The sequence below is a fragment of the Uloborus diversus genome, unplaced genomic scaffold (assembly GCF_026930045.1).
Source record: "Uloborus diversus isolate 005 unplaced genomic scaffold, Udiv.v.3.1 scaffold_13, whole genome shotgun sequence".
NCBI lineage: Eukaryota > Metazoa > Arthropoda > Arachnida > Araneae > Uloboridae > Uloborus > Uloborus diversus.
The window spans coordinates 9,280,041-9,307,423 of NW_026557987.1; positions in this window are offsets into that span (position 1 = coordinate 9,280,041).

Genomic DNA, 27,383 nt, shown 5'->3' on the forward strand with positions numbered 1-27,383 from the left:
TTCCTAATGCCTAGCTATTGAAATGATTCCGCAAAAAATGTTTGGCGAGATTCCTGCTGGTCGATCAAATACCCAGTCAACACAAATTAAAAAAAAAAAAAAAAAAAACATTAATTGCTTCAAAGTTGCTTTAAGGCGATAAGGGGCTTTCAGATGAGTAAAAATTAGTCAAACAAACGGTTTTTCATTCATTATATTTCTAAAAAGTAGACCTTTAACTGAACTGGTTAAAAAATAAAAAGAATTGAATCGGTGGAAAACTCGCAAAGTTATGACACTTTTTGTGGAAGCCACGCCCCTTTTTTTAACTAAAAAATGCATGCAAAAATTCATATAAAAATGCACATAAAATGCATGCGAGTAAAAAATGCATATATTTTAATTTTTAATACTAATACCATTTCAAATGAATCATAAGACCTCATTTGTGGTGAATTTGTATTAAAACCTAAATTGTTTATTCGATAAAGAAATTTGCAATGGTAAAACAGAAATTGTTGATTTTCTCAAAACCTAATTTTCGACATAATTACAAAATTCAAACTGCCCTTGCAAACGAATTATTATTTAAAATTTCAGAAAATTTTATGCCAAGTATTAAAGTGGTTTGTTAACATTTTGTTGTGAAAGATTTTTCTGTTTGCTTAGTTTTGTGGAGTTTATTTGCTATATTTTATTGAAATATGAACATACTAGCTTTTACCCGCGGCTTCGCTCACGTTGATGTAGTTTTTTTCAATCGATTCAAGTTAATGATCAATACAGGGAGAGGTTAAATAGTTACCAAAAAATGGTTTCTCTCCAGTTTCGCCGAAATTTAAAATGGCCTCTCCCTTCTAATATATCACAAGATATGATGAAAACTGAAAATCAAAGGATGGGGGGGGGGTGTAAATGAAATGTCGGCGAAACTGGGAAGACACCCAAAACATCACACAACATAAATCAGGAAAACGCTCAGGAGTTGTAAAGAAGTTAATTTGGGTAATTCTCAAAAATTCCAATTCGAGTGAGGTAAAAATTCTTAAATAAAGTCAACCATTTCCCTTATAATCCCCAACCCCGTCAAATGGTGTCCAGCGCTACACCTGCTATCTAAATTATTGTATAGCTTCTTACCGGAGAAATCGTCTCAAAATAGGGTCCACAGTCACTACAAATCCAGATTCTAATAATGTCCCTTTAGAGTGAGAACATCAAACCGTTAAAATCCCCCCACATGAAGGAAATCGACTGTTTCTTAACAGCGTAAACAGTCCTGATTAAAATACCAAAAAAGTTCAGAGTAAAAATACCATTAAAATCTGGGTAAGCACAACAGTTTATTTATTTATTTTTAAGTTCCCATTTAAATGAGGACAATAGTACAAAAATCTTATTTCGGAAAGAGAAACATTCCCTAAAGTCTCTATTAGAATGGTGATATCAGCGTTTTCAAATAACATCTCCCTCTGAAGATCTCCTTCATGATTAATTCCAAAAATCTTCATCAGTATAGGCCCAATAGCATAAAAAACAAATTTTAAAAGAAAGAAGGAACAATACTCTCTATTGTCGCTATTAAAGTAGGGATATTAATCCCACAAAATCCTAATTAGCTCCTTTAATCCTTAAAAACACACATATACAAAAAAAAAATTTCATTAAAATTTTAAAAATTCGCCAATTCGCTAACGTAGCTCCTGGTGAGTCTGGAGATATAAAATGGAATTGGTAGATTAATTTACATTTTAATAGCAGTTTTAATGTTATTTGAGCGTGTTGTTTCACTAATTTGGTGGATTAATTTTAACTGCAATACCCTATACATAGTATTTAATAATACTTTTACCAATTGTTTGGCGCAGTTTTTTTATTTTAATGCTAATTTTGTAATGGCTGTAGCGCCAAGATTTTTGAACCCTCGTCCCGATCGCTTTATCATAACTCTACCTATTGAATAAGTTTCTAAAATGTCATTTAGTTTTTTTGCAATTAAACTCATTTTCAGCAACGAATGCAATCTAATTCATTATCTATTTTTGCAATTAAAAGCAGCGTAAAAACTTAAAATAATCCAAATCCATTATTTATCGGAAAAAGGACCACAGTGCCATACATTCGCCAAACACTTACCAAGTTTATAAAACTGCGTAAAATGTTTGCTTAATCTACATTCATAAGATATGAATTTTAATTCCGAACAGAGAATGCTACAAAGAAAATGTTTTGCATGTTTTTGGCCTTTCCTGGCGAAAAAATGAATATTTTTTCGACGGTAACTGGGGGGTAGGGGGACAGACTCTATTTAATAACTTTCTTTATTTAGTTACCAGATTGTTGTACATAGCAAAAATACCCGGCGTTGGCTGGGTGTGTAGTTGTATATAGCAAAAATACCCGGCGTTGTCTGGATGTGTAATAATTGTGAGAAACAAAAAACGACATTTAAGAATACACAGATTTAAGGAATTTCCAAAATATGAATTTAAACTTTACTTGTTTAAAACGATTTACTTTTTTTTTCGAACATATTCTAAAACTGTCTCTCTATATTGCTATTGAAGTACAAACTTTTAAAAAATGTAGCCGCCCGTAATCTTTTACTGCGATTTAAAATGTTACAAAATTTGCGGTAATCGTTTTGGGATACCTTGGATAAGTCTCCCTCTCACTACTTTGTAAAACTGTGTGTTACTAATTTTATGGAAGAGATAGTGTCGCCAAATACTGGGATACTTCTGGTGACCATGAAATTATGCTATCCGAAATGTTTCCTAAGTAAGTAGTAAAGTTTGACAATTGTGTTTTAAATTGTGCGCAAACTTGTGCTATTTATGGATTTGATTAATTTAGCTGCATGCCAACAAATGATACACAACAACAAATATTAAAGAAATACCGATATTTTAGTTACATGGGGCAAAACCGAGAAATAGTATTCGCGTAGTTTTTAGCTTCAAAAACAGTAAGAATTGAAAAAATTGCCGCATGCCTTAGCTATTGAAATGGTTCCGCAAAAAAAGTTTGGCGAGATTCCTGCTGTTCGATCAAGCACCCAGTCAACACAAATAAACTTAAAAAAAAAAAAACATTAATTGCCTCAAAGTTACGTGAAACTGGAAAATAATCAGCCAAATCCATGTATTATTTGCCTATCTTGTGCAAAAAAAATTTAACTTGAGAAAAGTCTTGAACTGTCAGACGAAAAGCAAAAATAGTTAGCAATACAACAAAGAGAGTTGAGATGATGCCCTAAATACTATATTGTGTTGAGGAAAGCCTTCGAACATGGAGCTAAAAAGCTCATAACTCGTTTTTCATTCTACTTAGAAATTTGGAACAGGTGCCACCTTCAGCAGAAAAATCAGAGCTTTTGATGGACATATAATGTTAATATGTGCAAGTATTTTTTCATCCTCATATTAGAGAATTTATACGAAAATTGGGTTTTATCGCCCCTCTAGGGGGTTTTTACCCCCCATAACGGGACGAAAACTACCCTATGTGTTATTCTGATGCATAAACTGTATTATTGTAAAGTTTCATCAAAATCCATTCAGTAGTCTTTGTGTGAAAGAGTAACAAACATGCATACATCCATACAGACAAACTTCTGCATATATAATAGTAGTAAGATTATATGTAGGTCTATACTGCTATTCCAATGAGTTCAAAATTCATCACGTTTATGTCAGTGGTTTATTTTAAAGCATAAGCAGTACTCGGTACTCGGCCGAGTAGTAGAATTCGAGTACCCAGTACTCGGCCCAAAGTGCGACTCGGTGCGTCTCTAGTAAAAATGGCTCTAAGGGTTCCCAATCCCCCTATTCACGATCGGAAAATTTGCCCTTTACAAAAGGACAAATAAATATGATTTAAGAAAAAATAAACTTACCTTGATCTTACCATAGAATGACTAACATATCTCGAAGTCTTTGTGAAAGTTGAAGATACCAGCCAAAAGAACTTGTCCACCTTAAAAAAAAAAAAAAAAACTCAGTGTTGACTGTGTAAAAAAGACTTAATATCAAGGAGAGATACTACTCGCTATGAAATTCCTTTTTTAATTTTAGCGATGCATGTACTAACATTTGATTCTTAAAAATGAATTATCGTGTCTGTTAAAAAATGAGTCGAGAAAGGTTGCCGATCGATGTCCCAATGCTTAAGGAAATCATTAGCATTTACCTTTCATACTCAGACTTGCAACGGTCCCATTGCAATGTCTAGCTTATTTCTTACAGTTACATTTCACATTGAGAGCTATCGACTACAAGAAAACTTCAAGATGAAATATGCTTGTTATATGACATGAAAGCCTCGAAAACTAGAGTATACCCAATGAATAAGGGCCAAAAATGACCAGATGAAGAAACAAATTAGGAACTAGCTGAATTTTTACCACTTGTTAGTAACTAAGCAGGGGAGTGTTTTCCGAAAAGTCCCCGCATTCCCCCTTGAGTTTCCCCCACCCCAGCCCCTTTAAATATAAAATTGTAGGTTTTTAAACACAAGCTTGCACGGGTCACTCTTCAAAAAGTAACTTTTCTGTCATACGCCTCTTTCACAAAAAAAAAAAAAAATTAGGAACAACGCATTAAACAATGGTTTTTAATTTCATCGAAAATATGTCTATCTAAACTTGCCAACAATTTTTTTTATTAATAATTTTTATTTTAATATATCTTCGGTTCACAACATGTGAATTCTCACCTCCATGGTATGTCACACACCTTGTGTGACTGTTTATGTTGCTTAATAACTTGTTTAATTAAAAGTATATACTTATTTATAATTTCTTTCACAAGTCTCAAATGATAATTGTTTCAGTATATTTCATTTCTTAACATTGTGTTTTAGTTCGTTTCAGTAGGATAAGGAATTATGTCACAAATTCTCACCTCCGTTACCTCAACACAAAATGCCAATTATCATTAACAGATGGCAGTAATGACATCAAATTCCCCCCCCCCCCCCATTATACTAGGGAAGCCCCCTTGCTTAATTTCAGTCATAAAGAAGTTGTGAGATTTTTGTCGAAAAAAAAGGAGATAGATTTTGTTTGAAAAACTAATTGTGGTTATTTTTAATTCTCACCCCCGTGAACTTGAATTTCAGAGATGTAAATTAAAGTTAAAAAAGAAGTGAGCATGTTTTCATATGCTTAACATGTGTAGATTGTATCAACGAAGAAAAAAATATTTCCCCAAAAAACGTATCCATTGGGCCCATATTAATGGAAAATTCCTCACCTCCGATATACCTTATCAATTTCATTATTTCTGAGTTGAAAATAAATGATGGAGGGGAATTACATCAATTTTAGGCATTCTACCAAAATTGCCAGTACATTCTCAAATTTGCAAATTTGGAACACATGTTTATTATTACACTATTTTTAAACACACATTTGAACTAAAAATATAACTAAAAATTAAGCCGTACTTTAACTAAGAGAGCTTAATATTAAATTCACACAAATCATTAAAATAGTTCATTGTTTGCACCAATTAACAAATTTACCACTTTGATATTAAATTGGCTTCGATTTTCTAAAACTCAAAGTTTTTTTTAGCTCCATGAGCAAGGCATTTTTAATTTCATTTTAATTTATGAGTAAAGTAATTGGAATTTAGCTGGGCAATTGTTTATGGTTACTTCTAGTAGGTAACACTTTCATGAAAAAAAAAAAAAGAGTTTCGGAATTGAAAAATATTTTCGTTGAAAAGTTACACTTTCTGGAGAATGAGCCATATAGGCCTGGGGGTAAGAACTTTTCGGGGAAAAAAATCCCTAATTAGATACGAACAACTGGCAAAAACTCAGCTTGTCCTCTAATTTGTTCCGACACAGACCCTTTAATTGACTCAGGTGATTGATTCATTGCGAGGTACCTTTTTTCAAAAATAAAAAGCAATCAAAATAAAAATTTTGTTGATTTTTTCTTTATAAAAATGCAAAAGAACTATTCTTGACATTTATTTTTTGAATATTTCTTTCAAATATGGGCCGTAACTGCGGTTATAGTCTAGTAAACGAAGGCCAAAATATGGGTGAAAAAAACATGTAGTTTTGCAAGTTGGCACACACGTACAGTAGGGTGTCCCGAAAAATATTAGATTTCAAATCTCAATTTGCAACACCCCCCATAAAATGCGTATTGGTTAGTACGAAACAGATATAAAATATCTAGTTAGAACAACTCCTTGGGGGTTCTAACAAGGCTTAAATTTTTCCAAAAATAGGAAAAAATGGTCAATTTTCAAAATTTTTATGAAAATTAATATTTTAATTTTTTTTCCTAATACCATTCAAATGATTCCTTTAACACTCTTTTCAAATAGCTTTAAAATTTGAATTTTTCGCATCCTTTATAGTTTTTAGATAGGATAATAGTTTGATAGTTTATCAATGCCATAATAAACACTTTTGCCACTAATAGTAGAAAGAAAAGTCAGCTGCTCTCCATTGAAAATTAGATTCATTGTGGAAAATGTTGTTTAACTGACAATTTTTATTTTGGAAGGAAAAGCTATTACTAAAATAGAGACGTGTTTCGTTATTGTGAATTAGACGAGATGGTCCTCTGTCCATATCTTTAAACTTAGTGTGTTCTTTAAGAGCTATTTTTTTTCTATATCACGAATGGAGAGGAAAATTCAACACAATAATTAAGAAACATTTCAGCAAGTACTTCGTAAACATGCTTTTGAGAAAATGAAACACGAAAAAAATGGTTAGTTTTGCTAAACTGACAATAAAAAAAAAGTAACTAATGAAATTTTACCTTACTTCAAATTACTCGAATACCAAAAATACGCTGATTCCAATGATTAGAATTTAGTATCGTATAAAAGACACTTCAATATGTTACATAAAAAACTTGAGTAAATTTAGAGCATTCCCTCATCTTCAAAAAAAAAAAAAAACATCTGAAATAGAGGAAAAAATGAAATTTTCAGAAATTTTCGATTTTTTAAAGTACGATTTCGTCATCAAGAAATTCATACACAATTATTAAATTAGAGCAGATAGTTAGTTGTAGATAGTTTTTCAATCTGAATCATTTTTACTGTTATTTTTTCATTAAAAGAGCTAGAAGAGTGATTTGAAATCTGAAGTAAATTGGTAAAACTTCAAGCTTTGTTAATATCTCAGTTTCAAAAAAAGATCCGAATAAAATTTACTTTGCTCTTTCTCAATAGAGAAATCGGAAATTTTTATTTTTTAAGTGTACGTTTATAACTTACGGAGTTATTGAGTCACAAACTTTCTGCAATGAACTCTAAAAATTTAGGCTTAGCGTAAGCATCAACTTCTAATTTCAATAACAAAGCAACAAACAGTTTTTAAACTTCCATACTTTGCATTCCCTCATAGATATGCATGGTTTACCTAAATAAAAATTTTCATTGAAATCTGTGACATGTCAGCCACTGCAGATTTGCTCATTTCACATGGAATGACCCAGTTTTAAAAACTAACTTAATAAGCGAAAAAAAAAAAGGTATTTGATGCATATTGTCAGTGTAATACAGAAAGGAAAATGTGACCCTGAACTTGCTGTCGAAAATCAAAGACCTTTCAGTCATTAGCGTCAGTTAATAAGTATTAATGGCGTTATGGAGTTGTATATTTTTTCAGCTAAACTACTACTCATGATACGATGATACACGTAAGTTATAGCTTAAATAATAGTTTAAAAACTGAAAAAACACGCTTTAGTAACAAAATGAACTAAAAAATAAAAATAATCTTTGGATGATAAGTATATAACGTAATTGACCAAACACTCAATTTTACTGTAATAGAAAAAAGTGTGGGAGCTGCCTATTTACATTTTTGCATGGATAACAAGTGGAAGAAATTTAAGACAACTGATGCGAAGCCCCCCACGCTTTTTTTTTTCTATTACAGTAAAATTAAGTGTTTGGTCAATTACTTTATATACTTGTCATCCAAAGATTATTTTTCACTTTTTAGTTCATTTTGCTACTAAAGGGTGTTTTTTAGTTTTTTGAACTATTATTTTATTTGCATAAGACATTTGAATGCTTTCTGGTAAATTCATGTGCAAACATTTTTACACTCCGCAGCTCTGATTTGTACGTTGTAAGTAATTGTAATAAGCCACTGGCTATTTGTCCAGAGGAAAGTTGGACCCACAAACATACCCATAAACACACAAGTTAATAAAAGCGTATTACTTAGAATAAACTAATAACATATCGTTAATAAATTAATTTGATTATAGAATATTGCATTGTCATCGAGTCTGAGGTTCCATTCCAAATTTTAAAAGAATCCGATCACAAAAAGTGGGCGAAAATTGAGTTATAAATTTAATTTTGGTGTAGACCGAATTAGAACGCACGCCCAATGATTCATGGAGATGGATGTCAGCGAAGACCAGCGCCTTAGACCGCTCGGCCACGAACGCTCATAAATTGGTGGAATGTACTAGCAGTAATAAGCCACTAGCTCTTAGTCCAAAGGAGAGTTACTCACAAACATACAAGTGAAGTTAATAAAAGCGTGCTTAAAAAAAATGCGTAAAAGATTTCAGAAGAATAGAAAATCAACAAAACCTACGTTTTCGTAATAAGCGCTGTTTTCTCAACGCATGATTCCCTTCATACATAACCGAGGACCAATTTTCCCTTGTGCTGACTCTACGAATTTCAGTAAACAACGTGTACCGAATTCTTTGTTTCCTTCCTTTGCATCTGCAGGTAAGAAACATGCGTTCATATCAGTATAGAAAAGTAGTGAGGGGTTACTTTCCTTGCATTTAAACTCTGTCGGTAAAGAAAACACATTTACAGAATTCATTAATCCTTTAATAATAATAAAAATAACACCACGGGACAAAAATTAATAAATAAAATATCTTCTTGTCGATTGCCAAGCAACATGACCCCCCTGAATTCACATGATTCAAAGACTCCCCTTCTCATGTCCTTTTTTTCCCCCAATTTTTTTTTCTCGTTTTTCAATTCTACACTACGGGGGTGTCTGGAATTCAAATTATGTTTTTCGCAGTCACGAGTGTGTGTGCATGTAGGCGTGTGTGTTTGTGTGTGGGTAGGTGTGTGCATATTTTTGTGTAGGCGTGTGTGTTTGTGTCTATGTACAGGAATGAGTGTGTAGGTATGTGTGTGTGAGTGTGTAAGTTTGTGGGTTTAGATGTGTGTGTGTGTGTAGGTTTGTGTGTTTAGATTTGTGTGTGTGAAGGTTTGTGTGTTTAGATGTGTGTGTGTGTGGGTTTGGATGGATGTGTGTGTGTGGGTTTGGATGTGTGTGTGTGTGTGTGTGTGTGTAGGTATGTGTGTAGATGTGTGTACGTACGCGCGTGGGTGTAGGATATGGGACGCAACATGGAGACGGTTTTCGCTGGAGTAGCACCATCAGGAGAGGCCGGTTGACGGTGGAGCTGCTGAGGAAGGAGGGGGAAGAATAAAATAATAGGACAGTCAAATGAGCAATGTGACTGCTCAAAAAGCTTCTTGTTGATTCCTATGTAACATGAACTCCCTGTATCCCCATGACTCTCCCCTCTCAAGTCCTTATTGATTTTTTTTTTTGAAGTAAAACTTTTTGTTCAATTGCTTTGAAGTTCTAATTCATAACCTTTTTGTGTGTCGAAAGTGACGTAGTTGTTTTTTAATTGTTGCCAGAAATAATGCAAAATTCTAGTAATTAGAACGTTCATTTAATTCCGCTTTTTATTTGTTATAAAAAAACAAAGACAAATAATTGCAAGTTTTTTTTTTTTTTTAAATTTTCAAAGCTGAACATAAGCAATCATATACTTGTGGCGTTTGGACAATTTAAAGTTTTTTTAAAAAAATGCATGGTTTTGAAGATTTATTTTACTCAAATCAAGTCACCAGTTTAAAAGTGAATCCACAAAGCTTAACTTCAGTCTTGAGATTAGTCTTCTCGTTGCTTATCATCTATTTTCTTCAGTAAAAAAATACAACTTTGTAGTGAACATGACTAAGTCAAGGAGCAGAAAAAAGAAGAGCGTGGTGTGAGAGAAAAAGTGGAGGTGAAGTGGAAGTTCAGAAAGTAAAAGAAAGGAAACATAAAAGTTTCATATCCATTGTATGCCTTTTAAGCTTTTTTTTTCAGTCTTTAAATAAAATCTGTAAATGCGTTTTTTTTTGTAACCACAAAAGTTTCAATGCAAAGAAAGTAACCTTCTCATATAAATCCAACTCACATGCAGCTAAAATTTTGATTACAAATGAACATAGGTGTTCTTATAATGTAACATTAATGTGTTGATTTATATTTCTGGAGATATATATTCATCTTTTCTTCCCCCTCCCCTCCAATGAATTATATTTAAGAGTCATTTTTTTTTAGCTGAACAAAGCGAATATGGGTTTATTGTTGACACCTTTAATTTTCCTTAAACGTTCAGAATAGATGATTTGTAAAATAATAAGAAAAAGTGAAGCTTCTTTTCTTTCTAGTTTGACTTGTTGGGAGGAGGGGGGAGTGGTCAAAGTTTAAGGTCATAAATATATAATGCTAAATAGTATGACAGTTTTACTTCAAAAGGAATGATTTACAGGTGCTATTTTTTTTATAGATGTTGATACTATTTGATACTAAGTACCTGCTAGCATAAATAATTTGGTGTCTCACACGTGGGGAAAATGCCAATTGAAAATGCTATTGTCATTACTTTTTTTTAACCTTATTTGTACAAAATATATCTTTAAAAGTCGCGAGTGACCCTCATATGTACGCATAGGATTACTTACTCACCATAGTACTTTTGGTTTTAGCAGTTAAACAGACTCAAAATAGATGGTTTTCAATAAAAGGTCAAGTTTTAAGGGATGCAACTCTGTGAGCGACGAAGCAATAACTTTGTGACACATCTGTAGTTATAGTCCATGTGGTGTAATTTTAGATCTAGGATAGAAACCCATGGCATCTAATCAACTTTTTTAATTACACAATGTCAAAGTTGATACCAGGGCCGCGCCGTCTCTATGTGCGAGGCCGTGCGGCGCACGACGGCGTTAGAGTCAAAAAGGCGCCGATCAAAAATGCTCCAAAAAATTGGAAGAATCTCTCTTGCCAAAAAAAATCAAAATTATTTTTCATTAAATCCAGAGCCTGATCAAGCCAAAGTGATGCCCAGCCCCTCTTACCACAAAATCTCCACACTTTTCAAGTGGAAGCTTCCAAAAAAAAAAGGAAGAAATTTACCCTATTTTTGGTATTCCTAAAATTGTAGTGATCAGGTCGGTGGAGATGCCGGACCGTGCGTTTACCAGGCCCTGATTATATACAATTGTGGCGGTGAAATAACACAGCTCATTAAAACAAGCAATCCGCTCGCCGCCTATCCAAAAGGAAACATTAATGCCTTATTGTGTCTAAATATGCTATTCAAAAGCGCAATCTTTTATAGTGAAAACACATGATGCTAATTATTGTATACATTAGCAGTTTTCTTCCTAATGTGGAGCCGTGAATGCTATTTCGGTATGTATATAGCACACAAGTCTGAGTGAGCATATGAGGGGCAAGAAATTCATTCCCCATTTTGGTTTTTGAGGTTATGTTTTATTGTAATTTGTGTGAATTATGTCTTTTTTTGACTTCAAACTATTGTTCGTGGTAACTCGAACAATGTTATCATACATGGAAAAATACTGTAAGCCCATTCGCATATATTTATTTGTGCGTCATATTCCTATATTGTGGACATCAATTTTTTCAACTTTTTAGTTCCAAAAAGTAGCAAGTTGACCATAATTACTATATCCCCCTCTCGTTTTTCTTTAAATATTTGCGCATTGAAAGAACTATTAACAATGAATTTGTTTTATTTATCATATTTAGTGCTTTCTTAATGATTCCGTATTTTAGAAATATTGGTTCTACCGGAAAGGATTTCAGTTTCAGATTTTAACCCTCTATACATCAATTTAGAAACATAATGAGTAGTACCCTGTTGTCATGTTTTAACAGGCATAAAAGTGTTTAATTATTCATCAATTAGAAATATATTTAGATCAGCGCTAACTTTGACATTTAAAATATTTTCTTTAACCAAAACACATTAGCATATCAGAGGAGCTACTTGAATTCGAAATAGATATGAAGTAAAAACATACACTGTAATCCAAAATTTAGGACACATTTTTAAACAATGTTTTTTTTTTCATAAATTAAATAACAAACTTTTTTCCCTCTTCATATTTGTCTAAAAAAAACCTGTTTCCAGGTGTTAACTATATTTTTGCCGGACGCCACTGCATTTAGGCGCTCAAAAGACATTTGCACGACGACGCCGTTCATGCTTGGCGCGGGCCTAGTTGATACCTCCCGTGAACCAACAGGTAGCTCTCGAGGCTCTGGCAACCCATCGTCCATGGATAGTGCAATTCTATTCCTGCCCTAAACTGTAATCGCACAATAGCATCAATAATAATCAGGCTTCGAACAAAACATGTAAAGGGCATGAAAATATCGAGTGGCGGAGCATGGAGCGCGCCAAATTTTTTTGGAAGGGACCGAAAATTTAGAATCCTTTGTTTTACGAATGGTGGCAATCTTAGTAAAAATATTTTTTCTCTAAAACTAATGAAAAAATGACTGCTCTCAGTAGATAATTTCTGGAACAATAGGTATGCACACAAATTTAAAAACAAAAAATCTATTTTTCTTAACATAAATATGAGTGACTCAAATTTCTTGTAAAATGTATTTTCTTTTAAATAAATAACTTCATCTACAAACACACGCATTTCTTCGGCTCTAGTTAGACTAACAATGGTTTTAAATTGGGAAAACCACTTTGAGCCAAAGTAACCCAAACGTAAGGGGGTCATTCTCAGAAAAATCAGGAATTTGTGTTTCTGGTTTTTACTATAAAGAATAAAAGTTTAGAAAATAATTCAAGTGACTAAAAACACTTTAATACAACTGATGGAATATATTGAAGTTGCTAAATGAGAAAAAAATATTTTATTTATTGTTTAAATTTAGTCCACAGAATGTGATTTATCACATCCGTGGACTGTAACCGCTTCACTTTTTTTGTTTCATTATTTTATATTTTATGCACCAAACAAGAAATTAGCTACTTAAGCTATATTTTTGATCAAGTACACATTTAGTACACACTTCTCAAAAATTTAAAGTTAAAATTTAATTTTCATATTTATTTAATTGCAAGTTTAATGCCTGTAACCAGAGAAATAGTTACATCTGTGGACAGAAAAGAAAGTGCCAATAAATTCTCCCAGGTGGCAGTACCAAACTGTACTGGTTGAAGGATCAACTCTCAAGAAGCCATTTTGTTCAGTGGAACAGAAACAGAAGCTTGCTTTGAGATTTCTGTGACTTTATTTAAAGTTTTTGTCCTTGATTTACAGAGAGTAAAGATCAGCTCATCACATCTGTGGCTCATACAGATTTAAAATAACCAGGTGAGATAATACAATAATTCAATGAATTGATAATATTAAGTGTAAAATATTTGTTTTTCAACTTTGAATTCAAAACTTCAAAAGCACATGTTCTTAAATGTGGGAAATGGTTGTTTTTATCACATCCGTGGACATCACATCTGTGGACACAGTTTGTCCATGGATGTGACACTATGTCAATTGATGTGATTCAAATACAAAGTTAGTTGAAATTTAAGCATTGCTATAATATATATGCCAGACATAATGTCTTTGAAAGAAAAAAAAAACTGGCAGCAAATGATATGGATATGTTTTATTTATTTCTGATGTAGGGTTTTTTTTTTTTTTTTTTTTTTTAATATTTTGCTGCTTGTTTATGTTAAGAAATTATTTTATTTCTTCATTATATCTATCTTTCTAAAAAAACTTTCAGGCAGTATCTTCAGTTGTGTAGGAAATTAAAATTTTTTAAACCGTTTTGGAAAATGTTTTAGAATTTATTTATATATTTGAAGGTTTATACCTGAAGGCATTGTCTTCATACCTTCATGCATAATCTTCATATAGGCAAACCCTATTTGTAGACCCTACTGCTTTATTTAAATTATGCCTTTTTTCAATTCTGCATTATGGCTATCAAAACACAAACTGTTTTCAGGATAAAATCTTAAAAATGTTTTTTCTTTTAATTTCCAGAGTCAAAACGGAGGAAACTCAAACAAAAAAGAAAAAAAAAAGAAAAACCTAAAATTAAATCTGAGAAAGAAATACAGAGAAGAAGAGAGGTGAAAAAACTAAGTATGAGGCGTGCAAGAGAGAAATTGAAAGCTGATCCTGAGAAATATGAGGAGGTTAAAAGGAAAGATAAGGAAAGAAAGAAGTCATCAAGAAAAAAAATTTGTGAAATGAGTGATCGTGAGAAGAGAAAGATACGGAAAGGCTGGCGTGAGCGTGCTAAAAAACACAGAGAAAAGATAAAAGAAATAGAACAGGCACTGTTAATTGTCGGGACACCTCCTCAAAGCCCTCAACATCACGATGTGCCTGAAAACACCCCATCTCATTCCAGAGTTGCTAGTGGCTATAAAAAAAGGAAGCGAAACAGAGAATTAATGAAAATAGAACTAGATAAACTTAAAGAACAGAATATGAAGTTGAAGAGACAAAGGGACAAGTACAAACAAAAGTACTTCAGAGCAGTATCAAAGAAAGATGATACTCCAAAGAAAGATGTTAAGAAAATGCTGAGTGGTAAAAAAGTTCCTGAGATAATTCGTCAAAACCTTGAGTTTGGAGCAGTGCTGAAAAAACAAATTAATGAAAACTTCAAGAAAGAGGTGGTTTTGAGTAAGAAAAGAACCTTAGTAAGTATGATAACAGGTAAACTCATTAAAAAGTACAGATTTATGAAAAAGATTTCTCTTTTGACTTCTAAAAACCTGTTGAAACCAAAAGTTGGCTTACAAAAAAGGAAATTACGTCAGAAAGTAAAACTTCAAAATTTAATTATCAGTTTTCTTGAAAATGATGATAATAGCCGGCTGTCCGGGCAAAAAAGACACAATAACAAAGAGGAAACAGAAAAAACAAAAGAGACTATTATCTAACTCTCTGAAGAACTTACACCAAAAATTCACCGACACATTTCCAGAACACAAAGATCTTAGCTACCCACAATTTTGTCGAGGACGTCCATTTTGGATTGTTTCACCAAATTGTCATAAGCGAAATACATGCAATTGTAATTTGTGTGACAATTTTGGGTTGGTTGTGAAAAAAATGAAGTTATTAGGAATGATTGAAGAAAGATCGCCTAATGAAATACTTCAACGAATAACCTGTGAGAAAAAACTCGATTTCAAATGCTTAGAGAAAACTTGTATGGAATGCAGCAACAATGATCCAATTCAGATAGTTAATGAATTTGCAGAAGAAAAAATTAAGTATGAGCAATGGATAACAAAACGGGTAATAATTGAGACTGAAAATGGAAGTAAGATGAAACAAAATACATGCAAAGAGGAAATCAGCTGCACTAAGCATGAATTGGTTTCAAAGTTTATAATACTAATTGCAGAGTATAGGCAGCATGTCGCCAATATCAAGCATCAGTATCAAGTGACAAGTGAAATAAAGAAATCCTTAGCTGAAGATGAAGTTCTTGTACACATGGATTTCTCCGAAAATTACCAGTGTAAATACAGCGAAGAGGTTCAAAGTGTGCATTTCGGAGGATCCAGAAAACAGGTGACATTGCACACCGTCATGTTATACTACAAAATTGAAAGCAAAGAATCTCAACACAAGTCTATCTGTACTATATCTGATAGCAAACGTCATGATCCAGTTGCTATATGTGCCCACCTGAAGCCTGTTTTTAAAGAAGTAAAGAAAGTTGTTCCCAATTTACGGAAAGCGCACTTTCTGAGTGATGGTCCTAGTACACAGTATAGGAATAAGAAGATGTTCTACTTGGCCGCAAATTTAATTGCAAAAGACCTGAAAGTTGAAAGCCTCCGTTGGCATTATTCCGAGAAAGGCCACGGGAAAGGGGCACCTGATGGAATTGGTGGGTATATAAAAAGGTTAGCTGATACTATTGTGAGTCATGGAAAAGACATTCAAAATATTGATGCTCTTATATCAGCATTGAAAGAAAGACGCAGCACCATAGATATTCACAGAATTGATTCTGAAGATATCGACGAGCTAGATAAACAACTCCCTAATAACATACGAACTTTCCGAGGTACTCTAAAAGTACATGAAATTACATGGAGCAAAAACAACAAAGCAATTATTCAAGCAAGACGGCTTTCCTGTATACAATGCACAGCTGAACAAATCTGCAATCATTATGGAATTGGAAACATCAAGATTGAGGATCCAACACTTGCAATTCGGACGCCATTAAAAGTGAGTGATGTATATTCCTCTGATGAAGAAAACAGCATGGAACAATTTGGGACTATCACACATAACAGCTACATTGTTGTTCGATTTGCATCAGAGAAGCATCATATTGAACATTATGTTGGCATGGTGGAAAGAGTTGAGGAAGACTTGACGGTAAATTTTATGCGAAAATCAACTGGAGCTGGAAAATTTGTTTTTCCAGAAAAAACAAATGTGGAAACAGTTGATAAAAATGCTGTGGTTAAAGTTTTAAAGCAGCCGGAAATAAATAATCGTAAACAGTACATCTTTAAAGAAAACTTGGAAAAATTTAAAAACATGCATTAACTTTATACTATTTTTTCTGAAAGAACTTATCATCCATTATTATTTGTATTCTATTGAAATTTTTGTCTGTTGCTTTACTTTATGTGAATACTGTTGTTTACTTTGATTTTAATTTTCAACTGTGTAATAGTAGTAAGATAATACATTTATTTCATTCATTATATAAATTTCTTTTATTATCTATATTATGCCTTTATTGCAGTCTATTATGACTTATCTATGTAATAAATTGTCACATCTGTATAGCAAGTGTCACGTCTGTGTACTCGGTTGTCACATCCGTAAACACAACTTTTTTTTTAAATTTAAAAAACTTAAAATATTTGCTTGCTTGATCTGAACCACTATAATAGCATTATTACTTTAGGATAGATCTAACTAAATCTTAAGTATTTAACATATTAGGAGAAATTTTATTTTTTTAAAAATCAGCAGTAAAATTCCTGCTTTTTCTGAGAATGACCCTTGGGTAACATTGCCCAAATTAAAAACAATTAAAAATTGTAATACTACTTTGAAACAAAGTCTTCAGTACTCAAAAATTTACAAGAAATCTATGCGTGTAAAAGAGGTGTCCACAGCTTGGAAGTAGGAAAAGTTCCAAAACTATTGAGAAAAGACGAGAAAAGTTCCAAAATGTGGGCCAAAGCAGCCCGCGTTCACGGTACCTCTATAAAATTTCATCTCATTCAGAGACAATTGGGAGGGGACCGCTTGAAAAATCAATTCAATTGACATGTAATGACTTGAATAAACAGTTTCCCTCTTACCTACACAGGTTCTCACTTGCTGACTCATCCGCTTGCTCAAGCTGAGAGATAGGCACACCAGAGCATTTCCTATTCGATTGACCACGAACAACTTCCCACCATATAAAGGTAAACTCCTCTCAAAACTGACAGCCAAAACATTCTCTCTGACTGCCTTACCTTACTTAAATTCCCGTTCACTAATGAACTTTCTTTTCCTCCTTCTCTCGAAAGAGGGACACCTGTTCAAAGGAACGTAGTTTAAATTATCTATTTTTATTATAATTATTTCACTTATTTATTTTTTTTTATTTTTTATTTATTTATTCATTCATTCAATTGAATTTTATTTAACTCATTATTTTACATAAATATCTACCACTTTAAGGAATTATCTTATTCTGTTTCTGTTTACCTGTTGCATTAGTATAATCGTGTAACCCTTGATAATTTTTCTGTATTTTACAATTTGTTGGTTGAACGCTGTGAAATTATGTATTTCTTCATCTGCATGGAGACCAGAAACTTGCCTCTGTATTGACTTATGCACCTTCTCCATGTAACATGTTGCATTATTAACGTATAAGATCCCTCTGACTCAAAAGCAAGTAAATAATGTAACAAAACTCTGAATTCACGCCTCTCATAAAAACGTTGGAGAGAAAAAAAAAACGAGCTGATGTGTGCATCACATGACTTCCTTTTACTCCAATTTAATGTCATTTCCCCGTTACTGGCAATTTTAATGTGATTCTATAGTTGACTCTCTAAGTATCACCAACAGTGGTTGAATGGAAATCAAATTAAAAAAAAAGGTCAAATTTGTCAATAAGTTGGCGACAAAACTTTGCGACCAAAAGACTGGCGATATATCGCCAAATGTCCACCAAATTCTAACACCACTTGAGTTTACATCGAAATTAACAATGATTCCCCCCCCAAAAAAGGGGCAAAAGACCCCTTTAGAAACAACCAAATACTACCAAAAGGGGAGGTGCACAACTGGACCCTACTAGGAGTCTACGTACCAAACTTCAATTTTCTAAGTCATACCGTTCTTGAGTTATGCGACATACATACGCACATACGCAAATCTGCACATACAGACGTCACGAGAAAACTCGTAATTACCTCGGGAATCGTCAAAATGTATATTTCGCGAGGCTATACGTTCTTAGGCACTTATCCACGTGTGGTCGAGTCGAAAAAAAAACTCAACATTCATTCGGGGGTGAATAAAATGGAAATTAAGGTCGATTTTTCTGTGAAAATTTTTTCGAGAACACAATACTTCCTTTTTTTGTAAAAGGAAGTAAAAATACACACACACACACACAGACTAAGACTGATCTTCTAATGATGCGTAGCAACAACTAGGCTCCATTACATCCAGCCTAGGATTAAATTGCTAGGATTACCTATTAATATCACACCGTTAGGTACGTTTTCGATTTCGGACTTTCGGCAAAAGTGCGTCTTTTCCTATGGGGTCAGATCGGGGTTGAACTGTCCCTGTAACCCCATGTGCCCGAGTCATCTCGGGCATCTAAAACTGGTAAACTACAAACGCGGTTGGAGCGGGGGGCAATACACAAGTCACCTGCATCTTTCGCTTTTGTATAACAAGTATGTATTTTTTTATGCAGAATTTTTAAATATTTATGCTTTTGAGCTTTAATTCATCCGTTAAAAAAAGAAAAATGCAGTTAAATTGTGCATATAATGTTATATTAGAGTCATTTCATGTCAACCGATTTGATTTTTCAAATCTTATCTTCCAGATCGTCTCCGTATTGGATGGTTTTTTATAGAATTGTAGAGATGCCTTTGGAACTAGCATAATATTTTAACTTTCAGCTTCCCAGCTTCAAATACTGACGATCTAGGATCTCCAAAAAATAGTGCTCCAAAATGGCGGATCAGCTTTGCGAGACGAATCGCCATGTTTTGGCTAATATTGATGAACATTTTATTACACTGGAAGCATCAACTTTTGTTAGCTTAAAGTACATTTGGCTGTTGGTGCGATCTCGTATTTTTGTGAGTTTAAGCTGATTAGATTTGTGTAGCACGCATGTAAACTCGTGAAAAAAACTAACCTTTATACTGAAATCATTTTTGAGACCATTAATTTGAGAAAGCTGATTCAATCCCATGGATTTCTGACATGAGTCTAAAACTACACTTAAAGGGGATTAAAGAATCACGCACTATAATAGATTTCTCCTTTTTTTCATGTGAACCATTGTGATTTCCCAGAACTTGAATGGGCTTATAATTTTCCTGAACATCAATGGACATAACCGAGACTTATAAAAAGTTAGTTTATTTCTTCTTGTGAAACCGACGTGACTTTTCATAAAGTGAAGGGCTTCACGACTTCCTTTAAACATCAATGAATGGAACGGGGGACAACGTAAAAATTTAAGTTTTGCATTTTTTCGAATCAGCAATAATTTCTCTAAATATGAATGTAGAAACTAAGGTCTTTGTGAAAAGCAAGACTTTGATCTTTTTGGAACTAAATATAGGGATTATATCAAAAGTTAGTTTTGTATTTTTTTCACCAGAAACAATAGCAGTTTGTCTAAACATAAATATATTTTTAATTTTCTCTTAGCATGAATAGAGAGTTGTGGGGACAAATTTCTAAATTTTCTGTCCAATATTGCCCAGTTTCAATATGTCTCCATTTCACTGTTTTGAAATCTTTTTTAAAACAATCTGATTTCTATGCATAACATTAAAACTAGCGCCTCATTAGGGTGGAGCTTAAAAACCATTCAATTTTGCTTTTCATATTTTTGCATGTTTCCCTCTCTTATTTGGTTCCATTTACTATAAAAATGAGACATCAAGAGTTTGAACATGTATTAACATATTTAGAGGTAGCTCAGTGATATCAATGTTTGCAAAATGTCTAAAAATTAAGATTAGTTGAAACAAACGTACTTAAAATTAACGCATTGATTTCAAACAGCTAATTTACCACATTGCACTCTATGACTAACATTTTACTACGAATACATACTGCATTAGATTTTTGGCAAAATTTAAAGGATCTCCTTTCTGTTATCAGAAAACGTTTTTTGATCATTTTCAACCACTTGTAACTGTAATCAGCCGAGTTTCAACATTGAGTTTTTTAAACTGCGATGAACCGAATTAGAGGGTGACAAAAATCTTGCTTTCCTATTTCAAAAATAAGTTCCACCCCAATTATCATTTCTCGCAATGAAGAAGAACAAAAATGTAAGGAGTATGTGTGCACCTTCTTTGCCGATAAGTTACAAAAAATATCTAAAATTATTGCGAAAGTTGTGTTTTTTCTGACAACTGTGGCTGTCAGAACAAGAACTAAATTTTGTCCTTTATACCTTGTTGATATGTAAGAGTATAGTATTTAGAGAATTGAGCAGTTGTTTCCGTGGGGAGGGGGGGGGGTATAGCTTCTCGTATCTTGACGAAGTTTTCGCTTATTAATAGAAAAACTATAGAAAAAAAAACATGAACTCAAAACGAGTTATCAAATTAATCAATAAAGGGTACCTATCCTGAAACAAAGTTAAGTATAATGAAAATTTACCTCTTCAAGAACGGAATTCCTTGTTCTACAACAGAATTCTTGTTTATTAGGAACACAGAACAATAATTACACAGAACAATAAAATTACAAAGAACAATAAAATGAAAAGTTAATTTTAGTATCAACAATTATTCACTTCAGAGAAGAACAAAGTGAGTGGAAACATTACTGTTTTATAATAGTGTTAACAGATACATGGGGCTGTCATGACTATCATATGTGATAGTTAGTGATATTTCTGTTCGTTCATAGTAATGTGTCCCAACGGTTGCCTCGCGGGATACATCTGCAATTTTGGCTGCGAAGTCGGTGTTAAGAGGCAGTTTTTATAAGGATCGGGCAGAAATGAAGACATACTTAGTTCTGATGAATTTTTATGGCGAAGATAGATTATATTGTCTTATACAGATTTTAGGGGACACAAGTATTTTTTCTTCCTTTAAAAACTTTTTGGGTACCTGTAAAAATTTATTTCGTTGGGTCTGACGTAGAATTTCTCCCAAATTGACATTTTTAAAACTTGATTATCCCTATTCATTAAGCAACAGCCAAAGAAATTCTCGGAATTACAACTTTACATTTAGTACCTAAACTGAAATACATCGTAAATTGTATGGCTGACCATTAACGCAGCCTGACAGGTGGGGGGGGGGCAAACTTTATCGGAAAAAGTGAAATGAGGTTACGAATGAAGCCTCCTGGGCCCATGCACTGAAGCTCAACCAAGTTTCTGCATGTAACTCTAGTTACATGGGGCCCTCTGTGTCGCCAAAAATACCATTTTAGCAACTAAAGATTGTAAAATGTGTATTTCTGTATTCTGCCAGTTTCCAATGCTCCAGATTCTTTTAAAAACTGCTCTGATCGAAATCGTTCCATACAGGAGTGACAGATCTATAAGCAGATCGATTATGATATACTTACTCGTACGATAATAAGTTACGACAATTTAATTACTATTGTGTACTTACTCATACACTTCATAGTATAATAACTGAAAAAAATAGTCTGGTGAAAACCTAAGTTATTTGCAACATACTGTTTGAAGGTTCTTCCGGTATATCATTGAATATTTCGCTTCAGATAGTTTTTTTTTTTTTTTTGATTATGACATTTTTTCTGCTATTTTGTCCGTACACTGTGGCGTTTATTTATTTTGGACTAAACTACCGTGATGGCAGCTATTTATTCAATCCTATTTTATTACTTATGGTACTCTCAATATTGTTCCTTTATTTCAAAGTTTTCATTCTATCCAACAACAGTGTAGGGGTTCAAAACCGAAGTTGTCTTTACAAGTGAAACTCGAATGTCCTCCTCTTAAGTCGAAGTTCGACGAAAGTTTCGTTTCCATTTTATTCTTATTTTGTTGCAATTTTAGGCATAAAGTTTTTCCCCCTTTACCGCATAGTTTTGTTTATCAGTTTGTATAAGGGAGGATACTCATAAGCAATATTGCTCCTCAATTCGATCAGTGTTGAAAGATTGCGTAAAATGTAGCTGAATTGGCATTTTTTGCTTTAGCTGAGGACTTAAAAAACTTCATATCGGGCTAATCTTATAGACACTTAAAATTTTGACAAAATTTGCAAAACAAGTAGACAATTTTCTGGATAACTTAGATAATCATAGTTTTAGAACCAAAAGATATTTAAAAGCAGTTGGAACTGAAATCAAGGAAAATAAATTGAGGATATAACAGCAACAGTTGCTAAAACTGCTTTAAGAGCTGTGGTTTAGTAAACAGCAATGATAACGGTTCTAAATTGACCGACGAATGGGGGTCATTTGAAATCCCTGTTGACGTTGAATGGACGGATATGGAAGATTACTTAAATATTGAGGAAATTGCAACTACGTGCGAGTCATTATTCTTCGAAGCGATTGTGCAAGTTTCTCGTGGAGAGTATACTTGTGCAGATTCTGATGAAAATAATGCTTAAGAACCTTTACTATCTTCAATTAAACGGCAAGTGTTCAATTTTTCAAACAATTTACTACTAGTGGTACCAGCACGGCTTTGCCCTTAGTAGAAATTTAAAATGTCATTTCGTTCGTCTGTATATTCTTAACTAATAATAAAGCTGAAAATCTCTCTGTCCGGATCTCTGTCTGTCAAGATCTCTGTGACACGCATAGTGCCTAGACCATTCGGCCGATTTTGATGAAATTTGGCACAACGGTAGTTTGTAGAATGGGGTGTGCACCTCGAAGCGATTTTTCGAAAATTCGATGTGGTTCTTTTTCTATTCCAATTTTAAGAACAAAATTATAAGATGGACGAGTAAATTACGAAATTATCATAACGTGGAACCGTAACTTGGGCATAATCCAATTGGCGAGATACGAACTTATCATAACGTGGAACCGTAACGTGGGTACAAGCCATTTGGCGAGAAAATTCACCATACATTATTTGTAAATATACAGGCGAACCAAAAGACCCTTCAATTTTTCTATTACGGGCAAAGGCGTGCGGGTACCACTAGTAACAAATAATGGATGATGAATTTCTCGCCAATTTGCTATGTTAAATATCTCGCCTATGTTACGGTTCCTCGTTATGATGATTTCGTAATTTACTTTTCCACGTTGTGATAATTTGCTCGGAAAAATTCTGAAAATGCTTCCCCATGCTACAAACTAACTTTGTGCCAAATTTCACGAAAATCAGCCGAACTCTTTAGGCGCTACGCGTGCTAGGCGCTATGGTTAGGCGCGTCACAGAGATCCTGACAGACAGAGAGAGATCTGGACAGAGAGACTTCAGTTTTATTATTAGTAATGATAGTACCTTGAGAATTTAAAAAAAGTGGATAGGTCGACTTCTGTTTACAAACGTAATACGTTTAAGACGCGAAACTAATGCAAGCATTAAAAAAAAATCTTATTTAGAAGTACAGCAGAAGACCGTTATAACGCACACCTTGGGACCAGAGCTTTTGCATTATACAGGTTTTGGCGTTATATAGGTCATTTCACCAATTTTGAAAGTAATATTCAGAACACATATATATTAGCACTTCAGAATTAGTTCTATCTGCAATGAGTATTAAAACACTAATTATACAACTAATCACTTACAAATAAATATGCTTTGCAATTAAAAGAAATTGAATTATTCTACACCTCTGCCAGCTTCATGGTTTGCATAACAGCTGCGTTTTCAAGAACCATCTGATATTTTCTCATTTTAGTGTGAATACTAATTTTCACTTAAAAGCTTTGAATTAAGCTGGAAAGATGAAAAACTGTTTCAAAATTTAATTTTCCTAACTATTTTTATGTTAGCAAGGCAAAACAAAGGGATTGTTTAAACTTAAAAACCTATTGTTTACTTCTGAAAAGTTGTGACGTTTATAGAGAATTGCGTTATACAGGTCGGCGTTTTAAAGGTATTCTACTGTATCATAATAAAATGAACTCTTTAAAGATATTTTTATGTAATACTTATAATTCCTTTTACCGACGCTATAAGTGCCACAGTGTCTATTATGTACTATACCTGGGGAAAAAAATAAAAATAGTTCTTGATAAGGCTCGAAAAGGAATTTCAGATTACTCGAACTATGGTTAATAAAAAGTTTTAGACATTCGTCGGGACTAGAGATTACAACACCGGACCAAAAAATTCAATACCGGTATTTGGTATTTTTCAAACGTGATACCGGAATACCAATATTAATATCGGTATTTGAAATTTCTCAAAAAATGCTTGAAAACATTGTTTCGTTGCCACATTTTGTACAAAAAAATGTATTATTCATGAAAACGTATTGTGAATAAATATGGAATGAAGGAACAAATGTCATAAAAAACTAATAATAGCAACAAACATGATACATCTATTGAATTGTCTCTAAGCCTAGAACTCATTTAGTGATCAACTTTTCTACAGTGAAAATACTCTTTTTGAACTCACGCAGGCCGGTGGTATTGTTTACAATGCGCCATATACCTCCTTTAATTGTCTAGAAGTTTATCTTCAAATAATTTGATCTCTTGCGAGCCTATTGTGTGTACGCTTCTTTTGTATTGTGTGTATAGGTTAATATTTTTTTTAGATTTATAGCAATTTGTAATTTCACTGCGAGAGATCATTTCCAATATTAACATCATTTTCTCTTGAGCAGGAGAGGTTTGTGTTTGATTTTTATTATTTGCTGTTTGTTTTGGAATTTACGATAAACTTGACTGAATTTGATCTTGTCAGTTCTCTTATTCATTTTCCCGTTCTTTTCAAAATTCTTTATAATTATGTAAAAGTCTGAAAATATGTTTCAAATGATTATACTTAACCTCCATGCAAATAATTATCTTGCCAGGTATAACGCGAGACATGACAACAAATCAATACCGGCGACAACAATTTACCATTTGTATTACTAACAAGGAATTGTTTTTTGCCAAAATTCAGTACAGTTCAGGCAAATATTTAAAGAAAATATCAGAAAGTATTACTGAAATTGATGGTTGAAATAGATTATTCATAGTACAAATACATTCGAAATGACTCGATATTAACTTTCACAAAAACGCGCAAAAATGCAATTCGTCTCACCATACCATTTTACCATCTTTCCTCTACTTTTGTTTAATGATGTTTTATTAGTTCGTGCTTTTAAAGTCCCATTTTTACATCAAACGATTAATTTTGGCTCTGTATCATAGAAAAAGTGTACATTTAAAATTGTTGGATATTTAATTAGTTAAATGGTTTCAATTAAAGAATTTTCAATTTATTATTTTATGCTATTAATGAAAATACCGTTATTTTACCTCAGTAAATACAGGTATTACGAAATTGCAAGATTGCTCGAAATATCGGCATTCGGTATATCGTTTTTTCAACCACTAGTTGGGACTTTACCGAGAGCTAACTGTTTACACCGCACTTTGAAATACACTCCATCCAGCTCCATACTGACCTCAGTACACGGAGATACATGCTCGTTAAAAGTGTACTTTTTAGCATCTGTTGATACAAACATTGGCAGATATTCAGTAAATTACCGCCCATTAGCCAGGGCTAAAGCAGAAATACGTGAAATACACCGCCAGCTCAGTCATTTCCAGCCGAGGACTGCAGTTTCGTGCAGTCCTCGGCTGCACGTCTGCTGCCTCGTCTTACTGCAGTCCTCGGCTGGAAATGACTGAGCTGGCGTTGTATTTCACGTATTTCTGCTTTAGCCCTGGCTAATGGGCGGTAATTTAATGAATATACCGTGCTTCGCGTTCAATCTTCGAGTTGAACCAAACCATCGTTTCGGTCACTCGTCTGGTCTGCTAATTTTATATTAGCTACCAGTTTGTTTCGCACTCTTGGCTTCCTTAAGAGGTTTTCCGTCTCCAGCTCAGTCACTTTCCAATGCCGGACTGATGAGTGCTACTAACCAAGCACGAAACTGCAGTCCTCGGCTGGAAATGACTGAGCTGGCGGTGTATTTCACGTATTGGCAGATCTATTTTTTATAAATGAATTTGCCAATCATCTGCTGGCAATATGAGCTTTTTTACTGCAATGAGGGTGACCCATGCAACCAATTAGTTAAATTACATAGTTAGTACATATTATTACACAAATTACACTCAAAACCCATGACTAAACCTCAGTGCATGGATCCAGGAGGCCTCAAACATGGCACTTTTTCACTTTCTTCGACGAAGTTTGACCACCCTAACAGGCTGAACTAAAAGTCAGCCATAACATTTAAGACATATTTAAATTTAGACGCTAAATGTAATCGCAAGAAATACTTTGGTATATACTCACCGCTAAGAGATAGAAAATTTTAAAATGTTGATTAAAGAGTAACAGTAAGTCGGGAAAAACTTTCGGAATTTTTGTGGGTCACAAGAAAATTTTTTGAAGGAAAAAAGAATCGTGTCTTCCTGAATCATAAGAACAAGACACTGAAAATATTTAGCAAAATAAAATATTTCATTTATTTTACGTGCCTGACTCTTATAAAAACTGCTTCCTAACGGTTTGATTAGCAGTAGTTATTTTATGAAAAATTAGAAGACAGTTTTCTTTCTGAAAATTCGTAGTAACGCAAAAAGCACAAAAAAAAAAAAAAAATCGGCAAATACGAATTGTATCCAGGTTTTCAGTTTTTCGTCATTAGTTTAAAAATTTCTCTTATTTTCGAGTTTGTATGATCTATAGTTCTGGTTACCTCTGGGTCATTCCATACAAATTCAAAGGATGAGTGCGCTCGACCATTTTTATTTATTTTTTTTTTGAAACTCATATCCGAAAAAGATGCATATGAATGATGTTTAAAACCACTTTTATTTTTTCTCTAACCTTAACCTTGATTTTTTAGAGGTCATCCAAAGTCATTTTCGTAGTCAAAAATGGGAATTTTAGACCTTTGC